Below are 24362 nucleotides of genomic sequence, written 5' to 3' on the forward strand. Positions count from 1 at the left end.
TGACCATATAATTGTGGGTTTATTTCTGGGCAATCCATTCTGTCCTATTGATCCCTGTGTTTACTTTTGTGCTAGTACCATACTGTTTTGATTACTATAGATTTGTAGTGTATCTTGAAATCTGGCATTGTTCTTTCGCAGGACTGCTTTGGCTGTTTATTTAAACTTTAACTGTTTATGAATGTATTGCCTCAAAAAATGTATTACCTCTTCTCCCACATAAATTATAATAGTAATTATAATTACTGTTTATAACTCTGGTATATTTTAAATTTTGTTTCATATTTCAATTTCTTATACTTTCTGATTATGTTTTTCCTTTATTCTCTCTATTACCTGGGTTTGTCATTTGTTGATTTAATAGTTATAAATACTGTGTCTGTTTTGATGGTTATCCTTTATATCAGTTTCCACTTATGTTCTCTTCTATTGATTTGTTAGATGTATCAAATCTATAAAGTGTTTTTTCTTCAGTACTTTAAAAACATTTACTCCTTATTCTTTTACTGTATCTAGTGGTAACATTGGAAAATTCTGATGCTAATATGGTGGTCATATCTTTCTATATCTTTCTGTAAGCAAGAGTTTTTAGCATTATTATTTTGTCTTTGATGTTCTTAAATGTCACAAAAATGTAGCTACATATGGGTTTTGTATTCTCTCTCCTGATTAGTACTCTGTCAGCGGTCTGTAATCTTTGTGTTACACTAGTGTATGCGCTTGAGCTACTGTAACAAAATACCACAGCCTTAACAGAAATTTATTTTTTACAGTTCTGGAAGTTAGAAGTCCAAGATGAAGGTCTGGCTGATTGAGTTTCCAATGAGGGCTCTTTTCCAGTCCTGCAATTGTTGCCTCTTGCTTTGTCCTCACATGGTCTTTCTCAGTGGGTGATTTGATACCATGAATATAGAGATCTCTGAAATCACTTTGAGAATCACAGCCTTAAATATATCCTGTATCTCAGGCTCCTATCTTCCTCCCATCCCAACTCAAAACACATACATTGCCTTTTACAATGGATTTATTTCTACTTAAAGATTTCCTATATTGATATTTTGGTCTTTAATTCATATAATCCATGCTTTCCTCTTTTGTAGATTCCTTAGGGTATTCTTGGAATTTTTTCTGTCTTTAGTATCAGTTTTGTGTTCCCCTTTAGTGTAGGCCATGCAATACAGGAGCAGAGAAAATCGTAAATTCACTACCAGTTTAGTGGTACTTTGAATTCATGTCTCATTTCCCAATCCATCTGCTGTTATTTATATTTTTGAGTCTTCAGATATCTCTTTTCAGCCCAAGACATGTAGGTACATTCAGTGAGAGAGGTTTCTGTAAGCGGAATCTCCCTGTCTTGGCTGTTTAAAAGAGGGAATTTGAAAGTTATGCAGAGAAGAATAAGTGATAAAATTGAAGGAGAGGATACAGCTGAAAATTAGAGATTGGGCAATATTATAAGTGGTAAAGTGCTTGGATTTTATTCTAACAAAAATTAGAAATCGCTGAAGGATTTAATCAGATCATAAATATAATATGATTTACATTTCAAATAGATCACTTGAGCTGCTATATGGAAAATTAATTGTGAAAAGATTTATTGATAGTTTAAATATAAGATATGAGTTCCATAAAGAGAAAACACTTTAAAGGTGAGAGTAAAGTAATATGCCAGTAGATAGAATCTAGGGAAAGAGGAGAGCAAAGGGAAAAAGATGATACTGATATTTTTTGGCCTAAATAGGTAGGTAACAATAACATTTACTTAGATGGGAAAGATTGGGAAAAAGCAAGACTTGAAGCTAATATAAAAGGATTATTTTTTCCTTTTGGACATGCCACATTTGGCCTATCTGTTAAACATCTAAGTAGATATGTCAACTGCACAGTTAGATACACTTTATTCCATTGCCACAGTTCTTAACTGATGGTGAACTATTTTGGATACAGGTCCTAAAAAAACTTTTAAGGGTGTGCATGAAACACAATTATATTTTTTTTTTTGCACAAATACTCATTATGTCCCAGTAATGCCATGTTTCCATATGTAAGAATCATCCTTTTTTTTTTTTTTTTAACAGCCTTTCAGAAACGTATTTGATGGTTTGATTGTAGGTCGGTCATTCCATAACAAGCCCAAAGTGCTTAAATTTCATTATATTTGTATCATATTACAAATGTAAATGAGTATTTGTTTCTTTTGTCTCTTTTATAATGAGAATGTAATATGATACACCAGAGTTCCCAATATCTGAATTATTCAATTTCAAATAACATCTTGCAGGACCTTTATTTTTAGCTCACAGTGGTCTTTTCTCAGTCCAAGTCACTTTAATATGTCTCTGACTGTGTGTGATGAATATATGATCCCTCATCACTTCATTTGGTCCTCTGGCCTCTAATGATTGACTGTTACTCAGAGCCCCTGCTTAATGAAAGATGTTCACTGCCTTCTGGAATTTTTTGTCATCTGGAATTTAGAACTTTAAGACAACCGAGGTTTCTACTTGCTAGAAAATCATGATGATCTTTCGACAATTCATCCTATCAAAATTATTATCCTGTCAGGAAAGATGTACATACACACACACACACACTGTTCATAAACATACACACTGTACACACATGCACACACAGTAGAGAGCAATGTTGGAGTGACCTATGTTTTCTGCATTCCATCTATATCTCTAATTAGGTGGGATATAGCAGGAGCCATGTTTCTCCAGAAAATAAGAGACAGAAGCAGAATGATATCTAATTAAAATGTTTACAGCATTTCCTATGGGATATAAGCTACTGACATTTTCCAGACTGCAAGCCAAGAAATGCTAAGGATTATACAGATGTACTTTGCAATCTACAATTGCCATGCAATGAAAACATAGTTTAGACACAGTTCAGGAAATATGGGTTGGATAACCTTTCTTTAGAATTCAAAAATTAAAAGTTAGGTCCTATGAGAACTTATGGTAAGTTGAGCAGCTCATCTCTTCTCAAAGTAAATCAAGAATCCATTTCCTCTGCTTCATAGGACGTCTTCCTCTGGAATGTATCTGAGTCTGCCAAAACAATAGTTGCTTTGTTGTTTATCTTTTTCTTCCTAACTGCTCTCATATCTACTTTAACATTCTACTCTTTCCCCCTGATTATCACACTCTGGTTCTCTAGTATTATTATATTTCTTAGATGTAAACAGTGTTACTAACCTCAGCTCCTCCTAACTTCTCTGTTTCTTAATTCCTCATAGTATTACTCATTGATACATTCAAATGGCAAATGTTTATTGAGCAACTGCCTTGTTCAAGATACCCTTTAGGGGAAAGAGATATATCCATAATTAGTGTAGAGAGAGCCCCTGTTCTCATGAAGCTCACATGTTAGTACAGGGAGAGGACAGAGAAACCAGAAATAAGCAATCAATATTATTTGCTATAGTAATGAATACCAGGAAGAAAACAATACACACTAAGAAAAGAAAGTGATAATGGGGAGGGTAACTTGGGTTTTTGCATTCAGTTCCTCAGAATGCATATCTTCACTTCCTTTCTTCAAGGATTAATATGCCCAAGAATTCATTTTTCTTCCACTCATAAAGGCATTCATGAGGCCACTAAATCCTCAGCTTATTTCCCATAGTTCATTTCTTTTTTTTATTATGTTAATCACCATACATTACATCATTAGTTTTTGATGTAGTGTTCTATGATTCATTGTTTGCATATAACACCCAGTGCTCCATTCAGTACGTGCCCTCTTTAATACCTATCACCAGGCTAACCCATCCCCCCACCCCCCTCCCCTCTAGAACCCTCAGTTTGTTTCTCAGAGTCCATAGTCTCTCATGGTTCATGTCCCCCTCCGATTCCCCCCCTTCATTTTTCCCTTCCTACTATCTTCTTTTTTTTTTTTTTTAATATATAATGTATTATTTGTTTCAGAGGTACAGGTCTGTGATTCATCAGTCTTACACAATTCACAGTGCTCACCATAGCACATACTCTCCCCAATGTCTATCACCAAGCCACCCCATCCCTCCCACCCCCCACACTCCAGCAACCCTCAGTTTGTCTCCTGAGATTAAGAATTCCTCATATCAGTGAAATCATATGGTACAGGTCTTTCTCTGACTGACTTATTTCGCTCAGCATAATACCCTCCAGTTCCATCCACGTTGTTGCAAATGGCAAGATTTCATTCCTTTTGATGGCTGCATAATATTCCATTGTATATCTATACCACATCTTCTTTATCCATTCATCTGTCGATGAACATCTTGGCTCTTTCCATAGTTTGGCTATTGTGGACATTGCTGCTACAAACATTGGGGTGCATGTACCCCTTTGGATCACTACATTTGTATCTTTGGGGTAAATACCCAGTAGTGCAATTGCTCGGTCGTATGGTAGCTCTATTCATTTTTATTTGTCTAAAATAACTATTTTAGGAGATAATGGAAAGTGTACTTTGTCACCTCAAGCATAATTTCCAATTAGCGATAGAAATAGGTCTTTGCATTATTACATAGAACATCATTGGTTCCCCTTTTCTCACTCTCTTACTTCTAGACCATGAACAGAGGTCCTTTTCTAATAGCAACATCTGTCTGTTTTTTTCTATGTATAATTTGTTAAAAATCCACAGAACTTTTGTGGGGAAAGGAAAAAATCCTATACATTGAGACAGAATTGGTTCTTAAGCAAATATTTCTTTTACTAATCACTGTGTGTGAAAAGGTAATAATATACAAATATCATTTCCTTGAAGAAAGAAATGGATTGTAGTGGAATGGGATAGGAAGATTTTATTATTTCAGTAACATCAGTTCAGATAGAATATCTTAAAGCTTTGGAACTAAGGAAAGCATTCCAAATTAAGATTTCTACTAAACCAAATTTTACCTAGAAGACCTGTAGAAACATTTAGAAGCTTGGTATGAGTTTGGGTAATGAATGAGTATGTAAAGTATGAGTATAACAAGCCATTCTTAACTATTAAGGAACTCTATGCCCAAATCTATGTGCTAATGATGACTCTGGGATGATTATTAGTTTTTTAAGGAGTATTTCCTAATACTGCTTAAACTGTTATATCTTCATTTCCTCTCCGAAAGGATTCTTTGCGTATGGCTTCTGTTTGTTTGTTTGTTTTTACTTGTGGTCATTACCACTCATCTAATGTGCAGTAAGCACTTTACTGCCATTTTCATATGTCCATGCATAGCTTTCTTCCTTTATACGAGGCACTGTGGTAGATTTAATAGTGAGCATAGCAGATGAAGTTTTCCTCTCACAGTCTATGATATAATGTATCTTTCCATGTTGATAAATATTCATTAACACATAAATGTCTAAATCTGTATTTCATATATTATTTAACCTTGCCCTATCGCCAGACATTTAGTTTGTTCTCTACCTTTTTCTATTATTCACAATAATTCTCCACCTATGGAATCCCTGAGACCAAATGTCCCTTCCTTCTCACTCAGTTCAATTTGACCTCCTACCCTCTCATGCAGTTTAGAGCCAGCTGTTGATCTGATTGGATTAAAGTCATTCATACTAATGTAAGGAATACTTTCCATGCATACCAAAAGAGTTTAATCCAAAGTGTGTAGTGGCTTTTGACACTGTCAAATTCAGCCAACATCAGTTCTTTAAGATCCAATTCAGTGAAAATCAACTTACCAAATATTGAATTTATGGAATTACTAATTTTAAACACTTAGTAGTTTCTCGTTTCTGAACGTTTCATAAGAATGGACAAACTTTCCCTTAAACGCAGATTTTTCTCTTTACTTTTGAGGTCTTATGCTCTGCCTCTTCACTTCCTCTGACCCTGATTCTTTCTTCCCATCCCTTTGCCCTTGCATTTTCACTCAAATCTCCTCCTGCCTCCTACCTGTCTTTGCCCCTGCTCATGCCTCTAGCAATAAACAGCTGCAGCAAATTATCCTGGACTGGATTTAATGTATTTTTCTGATAGTTTTCTGAGAATTGGTCATTTCACAAACTGGCTTCAGGCATATTCCCTCTACCCACCTCCCTCACTGAACCATTGCTGAAAACATGGCTTTTACTTGGAGATTTCAGGTAATAATACTTGCTTATTCAAGGTCAAAACACCTTCCTTTGTCTAACCTAACAAGGATTTATGTACATGAATCAGAACAGTAACTTCACAACATTCACCTTACTTTCACACCAGATCAAGGGGTGTCCTGACAGTTTGAAGAAGGTGAATGATATATATAAATACTTCTAATTTTATGTTCATGAATAGAAAGGATTTCCTAAGTTTAATTTATAAATGACAACTGTGGCTGACATTTTTCGCCTATGTTATTTTTCATTATTTTTCAAAGAAATCAATTTTGCCTGGATGCCACAAGCTGACTCATCATTTCTAATTTTTCACAAAACTTTCATAGGCTGAATTCAAGCATAGATACTGGAAATAGTCTTCAGAAAGTTTTCCCTCATCCTAATATACTTGACAATCCAAGGTCACAGCTGGACCTGAGATGGTTACAGAGCCACACAGCTGGTGAGCCCCATGATTCTGCCATGGTAAATAGGAGTTCTTTGTAAGTGGGAAAGCCAGAAATGAATCCTAATTTCACATAATAGAAATATAAATCAGAATCTCTTCTTTTTTTTTTTTTTAAAGATTTTATTTATTTATTTGAGAGAGAGAGAGCATGAGAAGGAAGGGCGGGGAGAGGGAGAAACAGAATCCCCACTGAGCAGGGAGCCCAATGTGGGCTCGATCCAAGAACTCTGGGATCATGACCTGAGCCAAAGGAAGACACCCAGGCACCCCAAATCGGAATGTCTTCTGTGCATTGCAATTGCATGGACATTGGTGGTAAATTTTGTTCTTCCTGTATCATTTCATCTTTTTATCTAATCACTCTCTAGCACATGGAAGCTACAGGCAACCCACAACTGCAAATATTTACTATGTTTGAGAATAAGAGAAACAAAACACAGTCCAAGAAAGTAAATACATTGCACTATATAGAATTTAAAGTAAACATTACATAAAGAGGACATAATTCCTCCTTTGTTTTCCTACTTGATAATATAAATCATATAGAAAGCCGTAACATAAGATATAGTAGTTACCATGCATTTAGCATAATGGCTTAAACACATTTTCTCTGTAGGAAGTATTCCTGTGATAATAGGCCAATATGAAAAATTGCCTGTGATAAAATATGAACACAAAAGATAACTCAGCACCTATGGCACCCCAAATACAATATAGTGTAACAAATATACATTTATTTAAATGTGTAATACATACCGTAAAATCTTATCAAGTAAATGTCACTATATAATTCCAGAGAGTTTTCTATGATAATTTTCTAAAATATTAAACCAACATTTAATAAGTTTAAAGTCTTTGCCCCATTTAGTGGCTAAGATTTTATATCAAAAAATCTTTACATTTTATAATGCCAGCATTCCAATAAGCACTAGCCTAGCCATTAAAACACATTAATCAAATATTATTTATTCTGTTTGAACTCATCTAGGCCATGAAGATAAAATTAACTCTTTTCTGAATGTATGTGAAGTTGTGGCAAAAGAAGTTCATATTAACCAAATGCTCAGATAAAGAACTCGCTAGACACCTTTATTAATAACATGGTTAGTATGTCAGACACCACCATTTGCCCACCCCAGATCTATTTGTTCTTTCTACCATGCTTAGAATATTGTTGTTGTTTTTTTGTTTTGTTTTGTTTTTATGGTGGATGATAGATAATGATTGATATTACTCAACCATTAGAATCCTCTTTCTTGCTTTGACATCCTGCCTTGTGACTAAAGGTGGTTTTGAGACCATTTTGAAGTTAATGATCCTAAAGGAAAAGTCTTACAGGGTTTCCTGGTAAATTAGTACAGACAAAGCTGCCCCTCTGTCTCACTGCTCACTTCTTGCTATGAACATGACCATGGTGTCCAGATTTGTAGTAGGAGACAAATATAAGAAAAAATGCAAACATGCTGATTATGGTAGAGCAGAAAGATAGAAAAACCCATTCCTCACCCACACTTAGCTTGGTTTACTTAAAAGAATAAAAGCTGTCTGACTCACAGGCTATTTTCTAATTCTTCTTCCCCACCTAATTTTTTATTTGAAATCTGAACAAGAGACTTTGTTATCAAAACAAAATTTTTAGTGGACAACTCTACCATGATTCAGGACCCCATATCCAGATTTCAGAAATAAAAATAAAACTCTTAATCTATCTCAAGTTTGCATTATGTTAGAGATGTTCATTTAGTTTCTTTGCTCTCCTTTTATTTCCTTGTCCCAGTTTCTTCTCTTATTATTCCCCCAGATAGAAGCTAAAAATACCCAAAATTCTGTGACTCAGTGACCTTAAAAATGTAAAAACAAGAATAAAGAGGAATCCAGTTTTCAGGACATTTTAGGGATTCCAGCATGACTGATGCAAAGGTTGTAGAACTCTTGATTACTTTGTAGTTGTGACAAGGAGAAATCCACGTCATATAGTATAACACCAAATGACAAATGCAAATAGTTCTTGCACTAATCAGAGATTACCTTCGAGTATCTGATCACTAATGCCACTTTTGTTGACCAGCTGACTTACTGGATTGAAGTACTTAGAGAATTCCAAGGCTATGAAATTGTACAGTTAAGATGCTTTTGACTGGAGATACCAAAATACACAACAGGAAGTAGCTAATGTAATGGGGTGTATTAAGCTCACATAATAAGGAAAAATAGGTGTGTTTACCAGAAGAGAAGAAAAATGCAATGGAAGTAAAAGTAAAAATGTGCACTACATAACTTAGTTAGTCTTGCCTTGTCTGCCCCAGGTTGGCAACTGGCTCCATGAGTGCCACAATGGCAGTCGGAAATTAGGATAGTCTTGGTTCCCCTTGGGTAGCCTGGTCACAAGGCTCTGTAGGAGACTTTTGATCAGGGGAGATTGCTATAGAAAATGGTATAGCATATGCATTAGACAATAGAAACTGAAGGCAGATATAAGCAAGCAGTCTGTTCATTTTGGCATGCCCCAGAAGAATATCAGCTCTGAATACAGGTACAAATAAATATAATATTGACTGCCATATTTATGAATATTTTATAAACAGATTTTGTGTCATTCTTAGCATTGGAAAGGATTTACAGAGCAAAGAATTTAAAGTAGAAGGAAAAGAGAAATAAGAACAATATGGATATAAATTTCAGTTGTCACTAACAAAATATATAAGAAATTAATTTGACTCAGTGTATAGTTTGACATACTGGAATCAGCCCAAAGTTTGGGAAGACAAAAAACGATAGAGATTAAGGAGACCAAGCTTCAGAGAGATCGGATTGAAATCAGGATTCTGTTCCTTGTTGTATTTATGGGACAGAGTACAAGGAAGGCATATAGTGCTTGTTATATGAATGCATGCTTAACAATAGGTATTTGTTAAATGAATGAATGAATGATGAGTCAGTAAACGTGAAGGTAGCTTATGATGAATTCCAGTGTGTTTGTAAACAAAATAGTGGGAAAGGGAATATACGCATGCAGCTGAAACTCCTTTTCAACTGTAATGTAAATGACACTACACGTAAAATAAGAAACAAGAATGATGCTTCACGGACTCTGATGATCATCTACGTACTGTGCCTAATCTCAGGCATTCATTGAGCACCTTGTCCTAGGGAAGGCACTGTACATAGTATTAGGAAAATACACCAAAGTCCCAAAGTCTCTGCCTTTGAAAAAAATATAAACTGTTTGGAATTAGGAAGGATGGCATATGCTTTTATCCAAAGCAAATAGAAATTGACCAGTAGAGGTTTGAGGAACCCAGTGAGAGAAAACAGAAAAGATTGATTTATTTTGACTGGTAAGACCAAGAAAGTCTTCACCATTAAGATAAAACTTGAAATTGGGTACTAAAACTGTTAGTAAGTAAAAACTAAAATCTTTTGTTTTCTGTGTTTTTTCTTCTTGGTAAAAAAGAGACGTTAGGAGAATAAAACGGTTATATAATATCAGTCAAAAGGGACTGGAAGTCAAACAGCCTTTGGTCCTTACCTAAGTGATTTTTTTTTTTCTTATGAAATAGCATTTATCTCACTGTGATTCACACACTCCTCAAAGCTCACTGTTAAGATTCTTTTCACTTTTTAAGAGCTGCCACTTAATTACCCCAAAAGATATTATGAGGGATTAAAAATGTGAAAGCTAAAGGTGTTATAAAGTATCATATAAATAAACAGCTTCATTTTAAATGTTGGAGAGGAAAACATGTATGTTGTTTGCAGTAGTTTGATAGATTAGCTTTACAAGGAACAAGCAGGGACAGTTTCACTGCAGCCATCTGATGCATTGGATTCACTTGCACCTTCGCTCTATATCCCCTTACTGAGCTCTGGTCCTCTGTCTTATTTAGATAAGGAGGAGCAATCTGTGTGTGTGCTGGGGGTGGGGGTTAGTTTACCTTCCTTAACCACTTATTTTCCTGAACTATTTATCAACACATATTCCAGTAAAGATGGTAAGGTAAAAATTGAAGAGTGAGGAGAAAATATAGCACTTTTAAAAAGCATAACTGAGTTTGTGTTGAAGGGTGCTTAGGCTGATATATGGCAGCATTCTAAAAAATAAATAGATAAGTCACTTCGGTGCAAAACCCAAAGCTTTATACTTACCAATTCCCTTGTGTTTTGTTAGGAGTTCAAATATATTTGAAGGCACTCCAGTATAAATTAGAATGGTCTCCAGATGTTTTGGCACTGTAAATGACCAGGCTAAAATTCACTTTTAATGAACTGTATTTTAATGTCAGTCTCTTCTGTTTCCTTAAATGACAAAGAACTCATCTGACTTTGTAATGAATGTTCAACTGTTCCATTACTGAGTCTGCCATTTATTGTGCCTCTGTATTTTCCTGTGAATTCATGGTGATTTTACATGTGTCTAGTAGGAGAATGGTTAAGATTTAGGAAGAGAGTAAACCTAAAATCAGTGGGACATGGATTCTCTGGGTAGAATACAAAAATCTAGTTATGGCAATTTCCTTACTGAAAACTGCAGGTTTGGAGGACAGAGAAAACATAAATAAATAGAGAGGATACAGAACAGAATAAATAACCTGAGATCACGAGCTCGGAATCCATGACTTTGAGTTAACTGTAATTCCTGTATCTCTTTTATGATATTTAGAACGAAGGTTTAAGAAAAATTGTGTCCAAAGATTTCATAGAACTCAGCTTCAGGATTATTTGGATCAATGTATTTGGAATTGCTTTTGCTTTGTACACTTACATACATATGATGTTTTCTCTGCTGTTCTACCCATAGAATTACAAAACTCTTGACATTATAACTAGATGGAGTGAAAGGTTATAAAACTTTCTATATGGATTTCTCCTTTCAAACATAATGGAACTGCAGTGCTAAAACTCGGAAAGTGGCAGGCAGTTCATAGAGTTGGCCATCTTAAGTTCTTAGAAGATCCTCTAGGAAGGAAGGTAGGATGGGGGGGGCCTTAAGAAATTATCAGTGGAATGGATGCATAAATAAAATCTATTGCACATTTTCTTCTAGGTAATAAAAAGTGACTTGTGATTTTAGAAAAAATCAATGTGTAGAATTTATATTGATTTGCATACAAATATAGAAATATACAAATTTATAAATAAATGAAATCATGTATAAAGTGATATGACTCAGCAGTTTATCCATTACTTATGGATTCTAGGTCCTGTGCTGAATGCTATATGAATAATTTGTCAAACTAATATGACAACTCCAATCACCAAATAAGTAAATTGAAAGGATGATTTTATTGAATCATATTGTTTTTCCGATTCCACAATAGGAAAGGAAATATTTTAGATTAATAAATGTATGTTAGAATTTGGAGTAAGGGAGAAATATGCATGCCTTTATAAAAAAATAACTCTTTACTTATGATATGTTAAGCCTTTAATGAACTTGACATATTTCCTCATGAACATACTTTTCAACCTTGTTCCCTGAAGCTCACTGTTAAAGTAGATAAAGCTGCCACTCTGATTGTAGTCATAAACTACCCAAGAATATTATGTTGAAAGATGATCCCTTTAAGACATCTTTTATTTCTTGCATCAATTCTATTATCTAATTTGAATTTATGAATATCAAAAGAAGGTTTGAAAATAGATTATGGAAAAGCTTCAAATCAGTGGGCTCTTTGAAATGCACTTGGTTTTACTGTATTGCTATTTCATTTGCTTCCTGTATTATACCACTATTTTGTTAAATTTTGCATTTGAAATGTAATTGCCTATTCAGTAATTCCTAGCATTAGTCAGATTTCTTGGATTACATAAATATTGATTTACTTCTACTGTGACTGATAAAAAGAATCACTATCACTGAAGCGTGAAAAAAAAAAAAAAACCCTGTTGAGAAGACTATTCAAATACTTTCATTTGAGCAATTTCTGTTTATAAGGTTCTAAATTTGCCAAATTTATTACAAAAGACAAATTGGATTGCTTGAGTAAAATTTGGAAAGACTGTGTCTCTGACTTTTTGGCTGTGAGTCCTAGAAGCACCATCAGGAGGGTGCTCATCAGTATCCCCACCAATGGAATGTCAGAGCCAGTTAGAATCTTATACATCTGATAACAGGGAGTACCTATTAAAATGAACAAAACAAAGAAATAAGTTAATTATACTGTATGTTAAGATGGGAATTTAATTTCATATTCTAGTATATTCATTTACTGTGTAAGGTTGTAAGATGCCAGGTCCATAACCATGAGGTTGAAGCAGGGTGTGACCAAATTTCTGGAGATTATCTAATTCTCTATACCATAGGCCAATCATATTTCTTTCACATCTGAGGCAATGCATGGGAACAGATGAATTCTCTTCAGTCCATTTATTTCCTGCGTGTACACTGGGGTTTCTCAGCTTTAGCACTACAGACATGTTGGGCTGGATGAGCCTCTGTGGGGGTTGGGGTGCGGGTAGGGAGTCTTAGGCATTGTAAAATGTTTTAGCAGAAGCTCTGGCTTCTACCCACTAGATGTCAGTAGTACCTCCCCAGTTGTGACAATAAAAAATATTTCCAGACGTTGCCAAATATCCTCTGGGGGGGGGGGGAAATTTCTCCAATTGATCATTACTGATGTCAACTGTAATATCTTCTTCTAACATGGAAGCATATCATTTTAAAAATATCAGCTTACTTATCCAAATAGCCTGTATCTATACAACTGGCTTAACTTCTCCAAGTGGGCAGACAGATTTGTAGAAGAGAATAAAAAAGAAACTTAAGGAAAGTCTAGGTCAAACACTCTGTTTTTTAATTCTGACACTAGTGGAAGGTATGTCACATTTTGCATGACATCGGCCCGTATTATCACCTATTGTACTTTATTTGCACGTATTCAGCCAACAGCTAAGGACCTCGTGAACTTGGCTCCCTGAAGGGTCGGACTCTCATGCCTGTGAGTTGTTCTTAAACACATTTCCTATTGCATTAGGCACGGAAAAGCTCTTCTTTAATGTCAGGCATGCCTATCATCTTATTCATCCTCATTTTCTTCTAGAATATGTGTGGACAATGAAAAGGCAGTTCTGCCCTATGGATTCAGTTCCTGTAATGCACCTTTCTTACAATGGATTTAATACCTCTTTCACAGAGTTTTCGTTTATTTGTTTTCTTAAGGTTAAAGTGCATGTGCAGTGTTTTTATCAACTGATGAACAAAATGATCTTAAAACTAAATTTTACGATAGTGCTTTAAGCAGTGATTCCTAAATTGTGGTGCCTTGATCAGTAGTATCATCCTCATGTGGGAACTTGTTTGAAATGCAAATTGTTCAATGCCATCCTACACCTTGTGAGTCAGAATTCTGGGGGTGCCTTAACAAGCCTTCCAGAGGATTCTAATATACATTAAAGTTCGAGATCCACTGGTTTATAGGCTTCATTTTGGGCAAAGTTACAATTTATCCAACTGATATGTGAACACCAAATGCTCTGTAATGTTTTTCCTTTAGCTGTCAGTGTGATAGCTGAATTTTACAAGGGAGAGAGCTTTAGGAAATTAATGGCAAAGCAAAATTTGCATACTGATAGCATCTCCCAGGCTCATATTCACCCCACATTTTTTCCCTTTCTTTTTTTTCTCTGCTTGTAAGAGGCCATAAAGCCTTTTCCCTTAGCCCTGTAAATTGGTAGTAATTGACAGCCTGACTGGGAGTTGGGCTATAATTCCAAGTTTGAAGGAGCCAGGGACACGAACTCTTGCTTCACCTCTTAAGATGGATGAGAGGTCAGGAGCAAGGAGCAATGGGGTAAAGGGTTCCCTGGAAGCTTGGACTCAAGGCTATTGCCTGCAGCCTTTGCTTTCAGTACATTGAGTTCAGCATGAGGGCTGCCAAATGAATATACCTCTCACCAGCATTACAGTCATTTTTCTTTTTAACCTACACCTGAATGACCCAGAAAGGGTTATACCCAATGACAAATTTATCCATACTGGCTGACAAACTCCAAGTGTTCCATCACCCTACAGAAAACAGTGCAAGAAACTCTAAGCCAAGCTTGTGCTCCACTTAGCAAATGGCAAATAATATCTTTCTGACAATTACAAGCTGTTTCATGCTACTGACATGTCAGCAGCAGTAACTGAATATATAAAACTTCTAATACTTTCAGATCTCAGTCTACACTTCATCCTGTCAACATGTGCTTCTTGAACATCTATTTTGTCCAAGAACAATGTATGTAAAATTAAATTTTATAGTCCTTTATAGTCCTTGATGCCTATAGGCATCAAGTTGGTCATAGTCTCATCAAGACAATAATCAAAATTATAGCTATTAAAGAGCTAAACGCTATGATCAAGTACATGTTGAAAAAAAACATATCTTGATTTTAAAGATAGTAGGAAGGGAAAAATGAAGGGGGGGAAATCGGAGGGGGAGATGAACCATGAGAGACTATGGACTCTGAGAAACAAACTGAGGGTTCTAGAGTGGAGGGGGGTGGGGGGATGGGTTAGCCTGGTGATGGGTATTAAAGAGGGCACATATTGAATGGAGCACTGGGTGTTATGCACAAACAATGAATCATGGAACACTACATCAAAAACTAATGATGTAATGTATAGTGATTAACATAACATAATAAAAAAAAAGACAGTGTGTTATTTTGTTTTACTCTCATGACCTCTTGCTTGATACTGTTTTTCTCAAGTCATGTGTACTTCCTAATTTTTAGCTCAGAGATATGCCAAGAAAAATCTCTATGGACTTCATTTTAAGTCTAAATTTCCACTGATTCCTATATATGCTTTCCATACCATACCACATGCCACTTCTGAAATACATGAACTTCTGAAATTGTAATCACAGAACATGGGAGTACTGAAGATCACCTAGAAGATCTTCTGTATTACAGGCATGTTCCTCTTACCCTCATTGTGTAGTGGCAACCCAATTTCTCCTTGAGGGTCACAATTAATAATTCCATAGTGCAGTAACTATCTTCTTTGCCTGTTGATTTACAGGCATGGGGATCCCAAAGTGGCCAAGTGGCAGACTCAACTTGCAGTTCAGTGGAATCATTTTGTGTCTCCTGAGGTCATTCTGCAGATCAGCAACAAGTGTGAACTAAAAAGTTGTTGTTTCACTTTCTTTCTCTAAATTTCATAGAAGAATCTCCTTGTGGTATACTCTAACCAGAAACATACAAGCAAAGGAATTCTGGAAAATGTAGTTCGGCCTAGCTAAGTTGAACAATAAGTAGCCAAGCTATTTTAAAATTGTAGTAATTTTTCGGTCTCTCAAGATTGAAATCACCATATATTTTTGGTTTAGAGAACTTTGTTTATGTGGAAGCATTCTTCCTTTGGAACAAAGACCTCTACAAGAGCAGAACCAAAGATTGTGTGAATAGAAAGCAAAAATTTTGGTAGTAGAATGCTAGGCATAATATTGAAAGGAGCCACTATTATTTCTATCCCTTGATCCTTGGTTATTAAACAAAATCATATACCAGATGCTGATTTCATGCATATACTTTATCCTAGAGTACATTGCTCCAGCCCTGCAAGACGTTTCCACCTAACTGTTGCTGTAATTGAGATCCCCAAGGGGCCATTCCATCATCCCATCAAGCTAACTGCTTCAGCATGATGGAGAACATGATAAACCTGTAAATCTTAAGGCTGTGGGTGTATTGCTGAATTTTATTTGCTGTGAAATGACTTTCTTGGTCAAAAGTGATGCTATGTGGAATACTGTGGATAATAAGATATCCAGAAAATCTGTGGTAGTTTGGGAGATGTACTGCAAGCACAGAGGCCACATCTATATCCATAGGAATGTCTATTTCAATAAGAACAAAGTGCTGCAACAACTATGTTGGAAGAGGTCCAATATAATCACCCTGACAGCAAGTACGTGACTGATCCTTTTGGAAATGGTGCCATAATGGGGCTACAGTGTTGGGTTCTGCTGTTGGCAAAAGGGACATTCAGGAGTGGCTGTAGCAAGATTGACCTAGGTAAGTATCCATGTAGCCGACCCTATAAATAACTTCTATCCCTCTCATAATGGACACTTTATTCATGAAGCCATTGCATAATGACAGGAATGGCTGGAGAAGCAGTTAGGAATGGAAAATATATATGAAGTCAGGGAGATTAAGAACAGGCTGGAACCCCATGAGAACAAATAGAAACCTGCGACAGTTGTTGTCTCTGAAATTTCTGCTATGGGTGCTCTACAGAAACCAGTTTCTTGTGATGTAACTAAACACACACCTGGCCCAGAAGTCAGAGAAGCTGAGGGAAGATCCAAGGAAAGGTAGAATAGTTGCAGACCCAGCTATAGATTCACACCAATGAGGTCAGTAGACAGATCTGTGACACTGCACGAGCCACAAATTGGTTGCTGTTTCACTTTCTTCCTCAAAAATCTCATAGAAGAATCTCCTTGCTGCCCACCCTAACCAGAAACCTACAAGAAAGGAATTTTGGAGAAAGTAGTTTAGTCTAGCTAAGTTGAATGTGGCTGGCCCTGTTTAAATTGCAATAAATTTTAGATCCCTACATGATTGAAATCACCATATATTTTAGTTTGGAGAATTTTGTTTATAAGAGACATAGTAGGAAGACTGCAGAATTGGCAATCTGGGGATTAGGAGTTTCTGTCATAGTTTCATCATTACCTGGACATGTGACCTTTGTTAGTCATTTGTTCTCACTTGGCCTTCATTTCTTCAACTGTAAAATAAAAGGGATGTACTAGATAATCTTTTAGAGGCCTCATTGTATAATGGATAAAATAATTGTATTTTTAGGATGCTGAAAATCAAGTCCTAGTTATGTCAACTCTGTGATTTTTTACAAGATCTTGGGCTTTCTCAAAACTCAGTATCCTCACCTGTAGAGATAATACTTTAATCAGGGATGCTGTGAGAATTGATTGAGTTAAAATATTTAAAGCCCTTAAAATCATGAGGGGTGTGCAGTGAGCATGCAGTAAACATTAGGAGTAGTAATTTGCCTGTGAATTTCATGATTGCTTTTATTGTAGAGGTTTAAAAACCATATTCATTGTTTCAGAATCTGTGCTTTGGTTTAGGGAATTAAAAGGAAGTTGCCATAGGTCTTTGTAAATTTGTTTTACCATTTGTAAATCATTATTTTTTCCTCTTTTTTGAAACATCCTATTAATATGGATGCATTGAATATTCATAGAGGTGGACATTGTATAGATCCAAATAAAGCAATTATTTAGTAGTCTTAATGAAGGGTGAATATAATGGTATAGAGAATTATTGATTGAATAAAAAATGCTGACAAAGGAGCTTTCCCCCTTTAATGATAAGAGTGTCCAAAGAAATGTGTTTAACACTTAAATAATGTTGATGTATGTTTTCCAAATTTGGAGAACTACTATAAATGTACCTTTTTAGACACAAAGACTAACTCTAGTAGAATTATTCTTTTCTTTTATTCCCTCATCAATATTCAAATTTATTTCAGTAATTCCAAACATCATGTAAGATTGTGTTATGGAGCCCACTCATCCCATCCTTCCTAAATATCTGTATACTGCTTTTGTTCTTGTGAGCTAAGTCAACTGATTCTCTGATCTCACTCTGTTCTAATTTAGAGTATATATAGGCCACCTGACTGAAACAGAGTCATATACAAGTCATGACTCCTTCGAGTGTAGGAGATAGGAATTCAATTTAAAAATCAGCTTAACAAAACAAAACAAGACAGAAGGAAAGAAGGAAGAAAGGAAAGGAAAGGAGGGGTAATTTATTGTTTCACATAAATAAGAAATAAGGTAGTATCACTGGCTTCTGACATGACTGGATCCAGAATTTTAAATAACACACCAGCTCTCTATCTCTGTGTCTCTACTTCCTTTTTCCCTGCCCCATCTCTGTGTTGCCATCATTCAGCTTTGATATGTATTAGCAGACTTTCCAAACCACTGTATCAGGGATAGTGGCTTCTAGAAGCTCCAAGAATTTGTCCTCAGAGCTAGTGATCCTAAAAAAAAGAGAATTACTCCATCTCCCTCAATGTCTATAAACTCTAATATACTATATTTTGATAATATGCCCATATGTATCAGTCTACTTCGTTGCCATAAAAGAATACAACAAAGTAAATTAAATGAAAGAAATTAATTTCACAGTTCTGAAGGCTTGAAGTCCAAATCAAGGCATTAGCGTAGTTGGTTTGTGATGAGACCTTTCTTCCTGGCTTATAAATGGCCACCTTCTTACAATGTGCTTGCATGCCTTTTCTCTGTGTGTGAGTAGAAAGAGAGAGAGAGAGCATGAGTGAGCTCTGGTGTCTCTTCCCCTTCCTACAAGGACACCAGTTCTATTGTCCCCACCCTCATGACCTCATTTAACTAAATTATCTCCTTAAAATCCCTATCTCCAAATACAGTCATATTAGAGGTTAAGGTTTCAATAAATAAATTTTGGAGGGACACAATTCAGTTCATAACACCCTATATAAACAAGTCACTGTGCCTAGGTTGATACTAACCTAGTAACCTAATTGGCTGATTGGAAGAGCTTTGCTTGAGGTCCACACAATTGACAGTCACATGGTTAAGGGCAGTGGTCAATAGGAAAAAAATACAGGACAGTAAAATTGATATCAAATGGATATTCACATTAAGATAGTCTTTCTGGGGTAATGTCAACAAGATGGTGATATAGGTCATTCCTGACTTCAGTCTCCCTCACAAGAAAGCCAACTAGCAACTATCCATAGAGAAGATGCCAATGTAAAAATCTCCAGGACTCAAAGCTGAGGCTGAACCACCCCACTTGAACCACAGAGATTGAGAAGGATCATGTTAGAAGGGTAAGAAGGGCAGCTACACTCTGACTGCATTGCCCCTCCTCCAGGCAAACCCACCCTCTGAGCTATGATTTCTCCAGTGGGAAAAAATAAAAGCACAAGATAGACATTGAACCCCTCCTGCAGACCTTCCTGGGAAGCCCACCTCTGTCTCATCTCACATAGATCACTGGGGTAATGTATGAGATCTAATCACTGAGTTAGGATAAAAAGAAGTGGAAGGTGGGGCTTACTGCAACCATCCCTCAGATCTTGGTCTACCACATTCCTCCTTGCAGGGGCACCTGAGCAGAGATCCTAACCAGTGACTCTGCCCATCTACAGAACCAAATCAGTGGCCCCATCTGGCCAGGGAGCTTGGTGGGAAGTTCTGTGTCAACAAGCTGATTTGGTCATAGAATCTATTTTATGGCTCCATTCAGGCAGGGAAGAAAGTGTAAACCATGACCCACCTACTGAGTATAGCCTCTGGTCCGAACTGATGAGAGAAGCTAGGTAGCTACAAATCCCATCCTACAGGTGAGGTTGGGCAAGAAGCCAAGCCAGCAGTGCTCCCCAGCTGTTGAGTACAGCCTCTGGCCTCTTGCAACCAGGGAGCCTGAAAAGTGACTCTAAACAGCCTTGGAACTTAACCTATGGTATCACCCAGCCCTGCCCCACAGCAGAGCTCAGCCTACAGCCTTGCCCAGCTGCTGAACACCACCTGTGGCCTCATCTAAGTGAGGACTCCAGCTGGTGAACACACCCAATATCAGAACATAGTCTATAGCCCCACCCAACTAGGAAATATGTCTTATTTACATGCTTTTGTTTCATGTGTTTTCTGTATCTGTGTTTACCTTAACAATGAAATGGTAAAATGATGGCTGAGTCACATGATGGCTGGTTTCTAATCTGAAGCCACATGTATTAATTCTCACTTTATTAACCAAAGCTAGCCAAATGGCCAAGGCTGAGGTTAATATTGTGGGAACTATAATTATCTAACAAGAAAGGCAAAACATAAATGGGAATAAAAATCTGCCTATCATAAATAGAATAATATAATACTGACAAGAAGTGGCATCGCCCAAACTCTGAGGGTTATGACAGGATTGGTGAGAAGTAGCTGTCCTCTAGGTTTCTGAACAGGTGAGATCTAGGGCAGTGTGATTAATTCTGTGTGGGTGGTAGAGTGAAAGGAAAAGTGAGGATCATTATCTAGCATTCTGAATTGAAATACAAGGCCAATAGTGATACTATTCAAAGATAGGGAACAAATGAATATGTAAAACAAGATGTGATGAAGTTTGAATAGGGAGTAAGATCACAAGCTTGGACAAATTTCACTTTGAGGCACAAGTGATATATGTTCAAGAGAAATACCCTAGTAACTTAAATGAACACAGTCTAGAATTCAAGGAAGAAATCTCGGCTAGAAATAGATATTTGAATCATTGGCATTTAGATCATTAGTGAAGCCAATTCCCTGAAGAGTATGTAGAGTGAGAAAGAAAGAGAATTAGATTTCTGAGGACCAGCAACATTGAAAGGCTAGGCTAAGAAATAAGAAATCAAAAGAAGAAAAATTTTTTGAGATGAAGAAAACAGAATGTTCTAAGAAAAATCAGGAGTTATTGGATTTTTTTTTTTGCTTGCTTTGTGTTGTTTTGTTTTGGTGGAGAAAGAATGAAATGAAATCCAGAAAAACAACATAGTGAAATATTCAGAGAATTCAATAAGATAAATACTGAGAAATATGTTTTGTTTGGTTTGTCACTGGCATGTCCATGTGTTTTGAAAGAGGAAGTAGACAAAGGTCCCTGATGTTGAGGGGGGTGGTGAAATAAAAGTTTAGGTATTGCTTAGTTCCTCTGCGTGGACATTGAAATCACCCAGGATGTGGTAGAATATGAGGTAGAGAAGTCTCTCAGCCAAAGCTTAGTGTATACTTAGTGTATTGGGGAGGTAGTAGAAGGTAGAAGAAAGCTTATCCCTGGTTTCCTGATTTCTTCCTACTTCTGTTATAGCTCTCAACTTAAGCACTACTTCTTTAGGGAAATCTTGCTTGAACCTCACAAACCTAAGTTAGGTGTCCCCTAAAAGTCCCTATAGCATAATTTGGTTATCCCATTATATCTCTTACACATCTGCAATAACATTGAACAGTTGTTTTTCTCTTCATGAGGCCATTAGCTCTGTCAGCTGATTTCAAGATTATGCCTATTATTTCCTATCTGTTTAGCACTGTAATTGGCACATAAAAGGCTCTTCAAAAAATGTTTGCTGTAGAATGAATAAATGAAAAGATAAGCAAACAGGAGTAGGGGGAAATTTCAAGAAAGCAGAGGGGTTTACCCAAGGCTACAAGAATACCAAGGAAAGCAGACTACAATTTCTTTTTTTTTTTTTTTAAGATTTTATTTATTTATTTGAGAGAGAGAGATAGAGAGAGAGAGAAAGCATGAGTAGGGGGAGAAGGAGGCTCCCAGACGAGCAGGGAGCCTGACATGGGCTCCATCCCAGGACTCTGGGATCATGACCTGAGCCGAAGGCAGATGCTTAACTGACTGAGCTACCCAGGCGCCCCAGACTACAATTTCTGCTCCCCAGTAAAAAAATCCAACAACACCAGGATTACTGCTGCTTCTGGAAATACTTTAGCTTAGAACTGTGAAATTCAATTATTGCTGTGCATTAAAAATTTAGTACAACTTCAAGTCTACAAAAATTTTTTGATATCACTGGAAAATTCCAGATTACATATTTTTTTCAGGAAGAATAAAGTAACTAATCAACTTTTAATATTCAAAATTATAGATGTAAAACAAGCTATCATAAGTAAAACAGATAAGAGTATATGTTTTTAGTCACATTATTTGCGATGCTAAGAAAGGGCTTGGATTAAAAAAAGATGGAAGTCAGTAGAAAGGGGCAAATAATGGAGGAAAATAAAAACCAGGAAAGAAGGGATATTGTTTAATTAGATGAAACTATGTATGACAGTATTTACTGGTGTTTTGGACTCTACTATGCACTATATTCTATACTTTCAGTGAAAAAATAAATGATTTCTTTATTTCTTATGTAAACAAAGTAGCCATTATTATGGAAAAGGAAAATATTCAGAGAGTATGTAATTTGTTATACTCTGGTGTGTGAAAATTATTCAACTGGTGTGTGAAGCTGGGATTCAAATCCAGTAGACCCTACCTTGGTTGTCAATACATGGGTATTATAGTGAGTTTTCAATACCAAGAATTTGAAATGAAGGGCACACTGTCTGGAGATTAAACTTTATGATGACAGACTATATTTGTATGCGTATGTATACATATACATGGAGGGGTGTGTGTGTGGGAAGAGAGGGAGAGAGAGAGACGCTAATCACAAAGATGGATTTTCAAGTCAGCAAAAAACTCTCTAGATGTTATATGTTGATAGCTGGACTGAGTAGATTTAGTATTATTATAAACAAAAAAGTTGCTAATGCCAAATCGGTAATACCATTTTCAGAATTGTGTCTGGATGAAATAAGTTATCACAAGCAATGGGATTATATTTTCAGCTGCTAATATTTCTACTATGGAATTTTTTAATGGTCATATATATACTTTGAGGATATAATCTTATTATGCAGCAAAATTTAACCCTCGTATTTATGGAACAAATGTATAAGATTTCTTTCTTCCTTCCATGCTGCATATGTTAAGTGGTAATATTTTGAGGCCAATGAATTAACTTTTTTTTTTTTTTTTTTACAGCAGCCTTCAGGATAAGTAGAAATTACAAACTTAAATTTAATTAGAATAGGGCGCCTGGGTGGCTCAGTCGTTAAGCGTCTGCCTTCGGCTCAGGTCATGATCCCAGGGTTCTGGGATCGAGCCCCGCATCGGGCTCCCTGCTCCGCGGGAAGCCTGCTTCTCCCTCTCCCACTCCCCCTGCTTGTGTTCCCTCTCTCGCTGTCTCTCTCTCTGTCAAATAAATAAATAAAATCTTAAAAAAAAAATTTAATTAGAATAAAGATGTATTGTTTTAGCAGCTACTTGGGAAGTGAATAAGGGAGACAGCTATAAATCAATATAAAATTAAATATAAAACCAAAGGGAATCTTAATTTTATTACGTAATACATTTAATTGTATCTTATTCTCATTTTACATTTGAAATAATATTTTCATTGTTTAAAGTGATAATTTCAAATACAAATTAAAGTAGTATGTAGGTATAAACTGCTTAAAAGTTTTAGAGATTCATGGTGTCTTGGGGTCTTTTACTGTGTGGAGAGTCCCCCTTTGCTTCCCCTTTGACATTTAAAGACAGGTGAGTTGACTCACTAACAGGATCACAGGTTCTGGTTTTCCATTGTGTTTGTGGAGGTCACAAGGTTACAGAATTCGATTTCCTTGATGTCAGTCTCAGTCAGTCAGTCCCCACATGTACTAACTCTTAGTTATGTTGTTCTAGACTTTTTTTTTTCTTTTTTTCTTTTACCTTTTACTTTCTGGAAGGGAAGAAGATATGTGCTACTTAAGTTGGCTTAGTGAATATTTAATGTTCTGGGAATCACATAGTAATATCTATAATGTTTATAGAAGAATAAAAGTAAATAGTAAAACATTACAGATTTTATTTTATAAACATTATCCTATGTGATAATATTTGAACTTTTTTATTCAGGTTTGAATAACTTTCTCCCCATAATTAATTACATTTAGTCATAAGAATACATCAATGATATTTGTTCACAATTTACTCCTTAACTTTAACCTGAGCTTTGTCTACTGAATTAAAAATATTTAATAATTATCTATTATATATGATATACTGTGGCTAAGTACAGTTTGGCAACCAAGATACATGAGCCAGGAACATAGGATCAACTAACTCCAATTTAAGAATCATGAAATTAAGGAGAAAATAGATCCCTTCTTAAAACATTTATGAATTTAAACAATAGGCATAAGCTTACGGCAGGAGACTCTACACAGAGACTG

This window comes from Leptonychotes weddellii, chromosome 7, assembly GCF_054177405.1.
Source record: "Leptonychotes weddellii isolate Sample4059 chromosome 7, ASM5417740v2, whole genome shotgun sequence".
Lineage (NCBI taxonomy): Eukaryota > Metazoa > Chordata > Mammalia > Carnivora > Phocidae > Leptonychotes > Leptonychotes weddellii.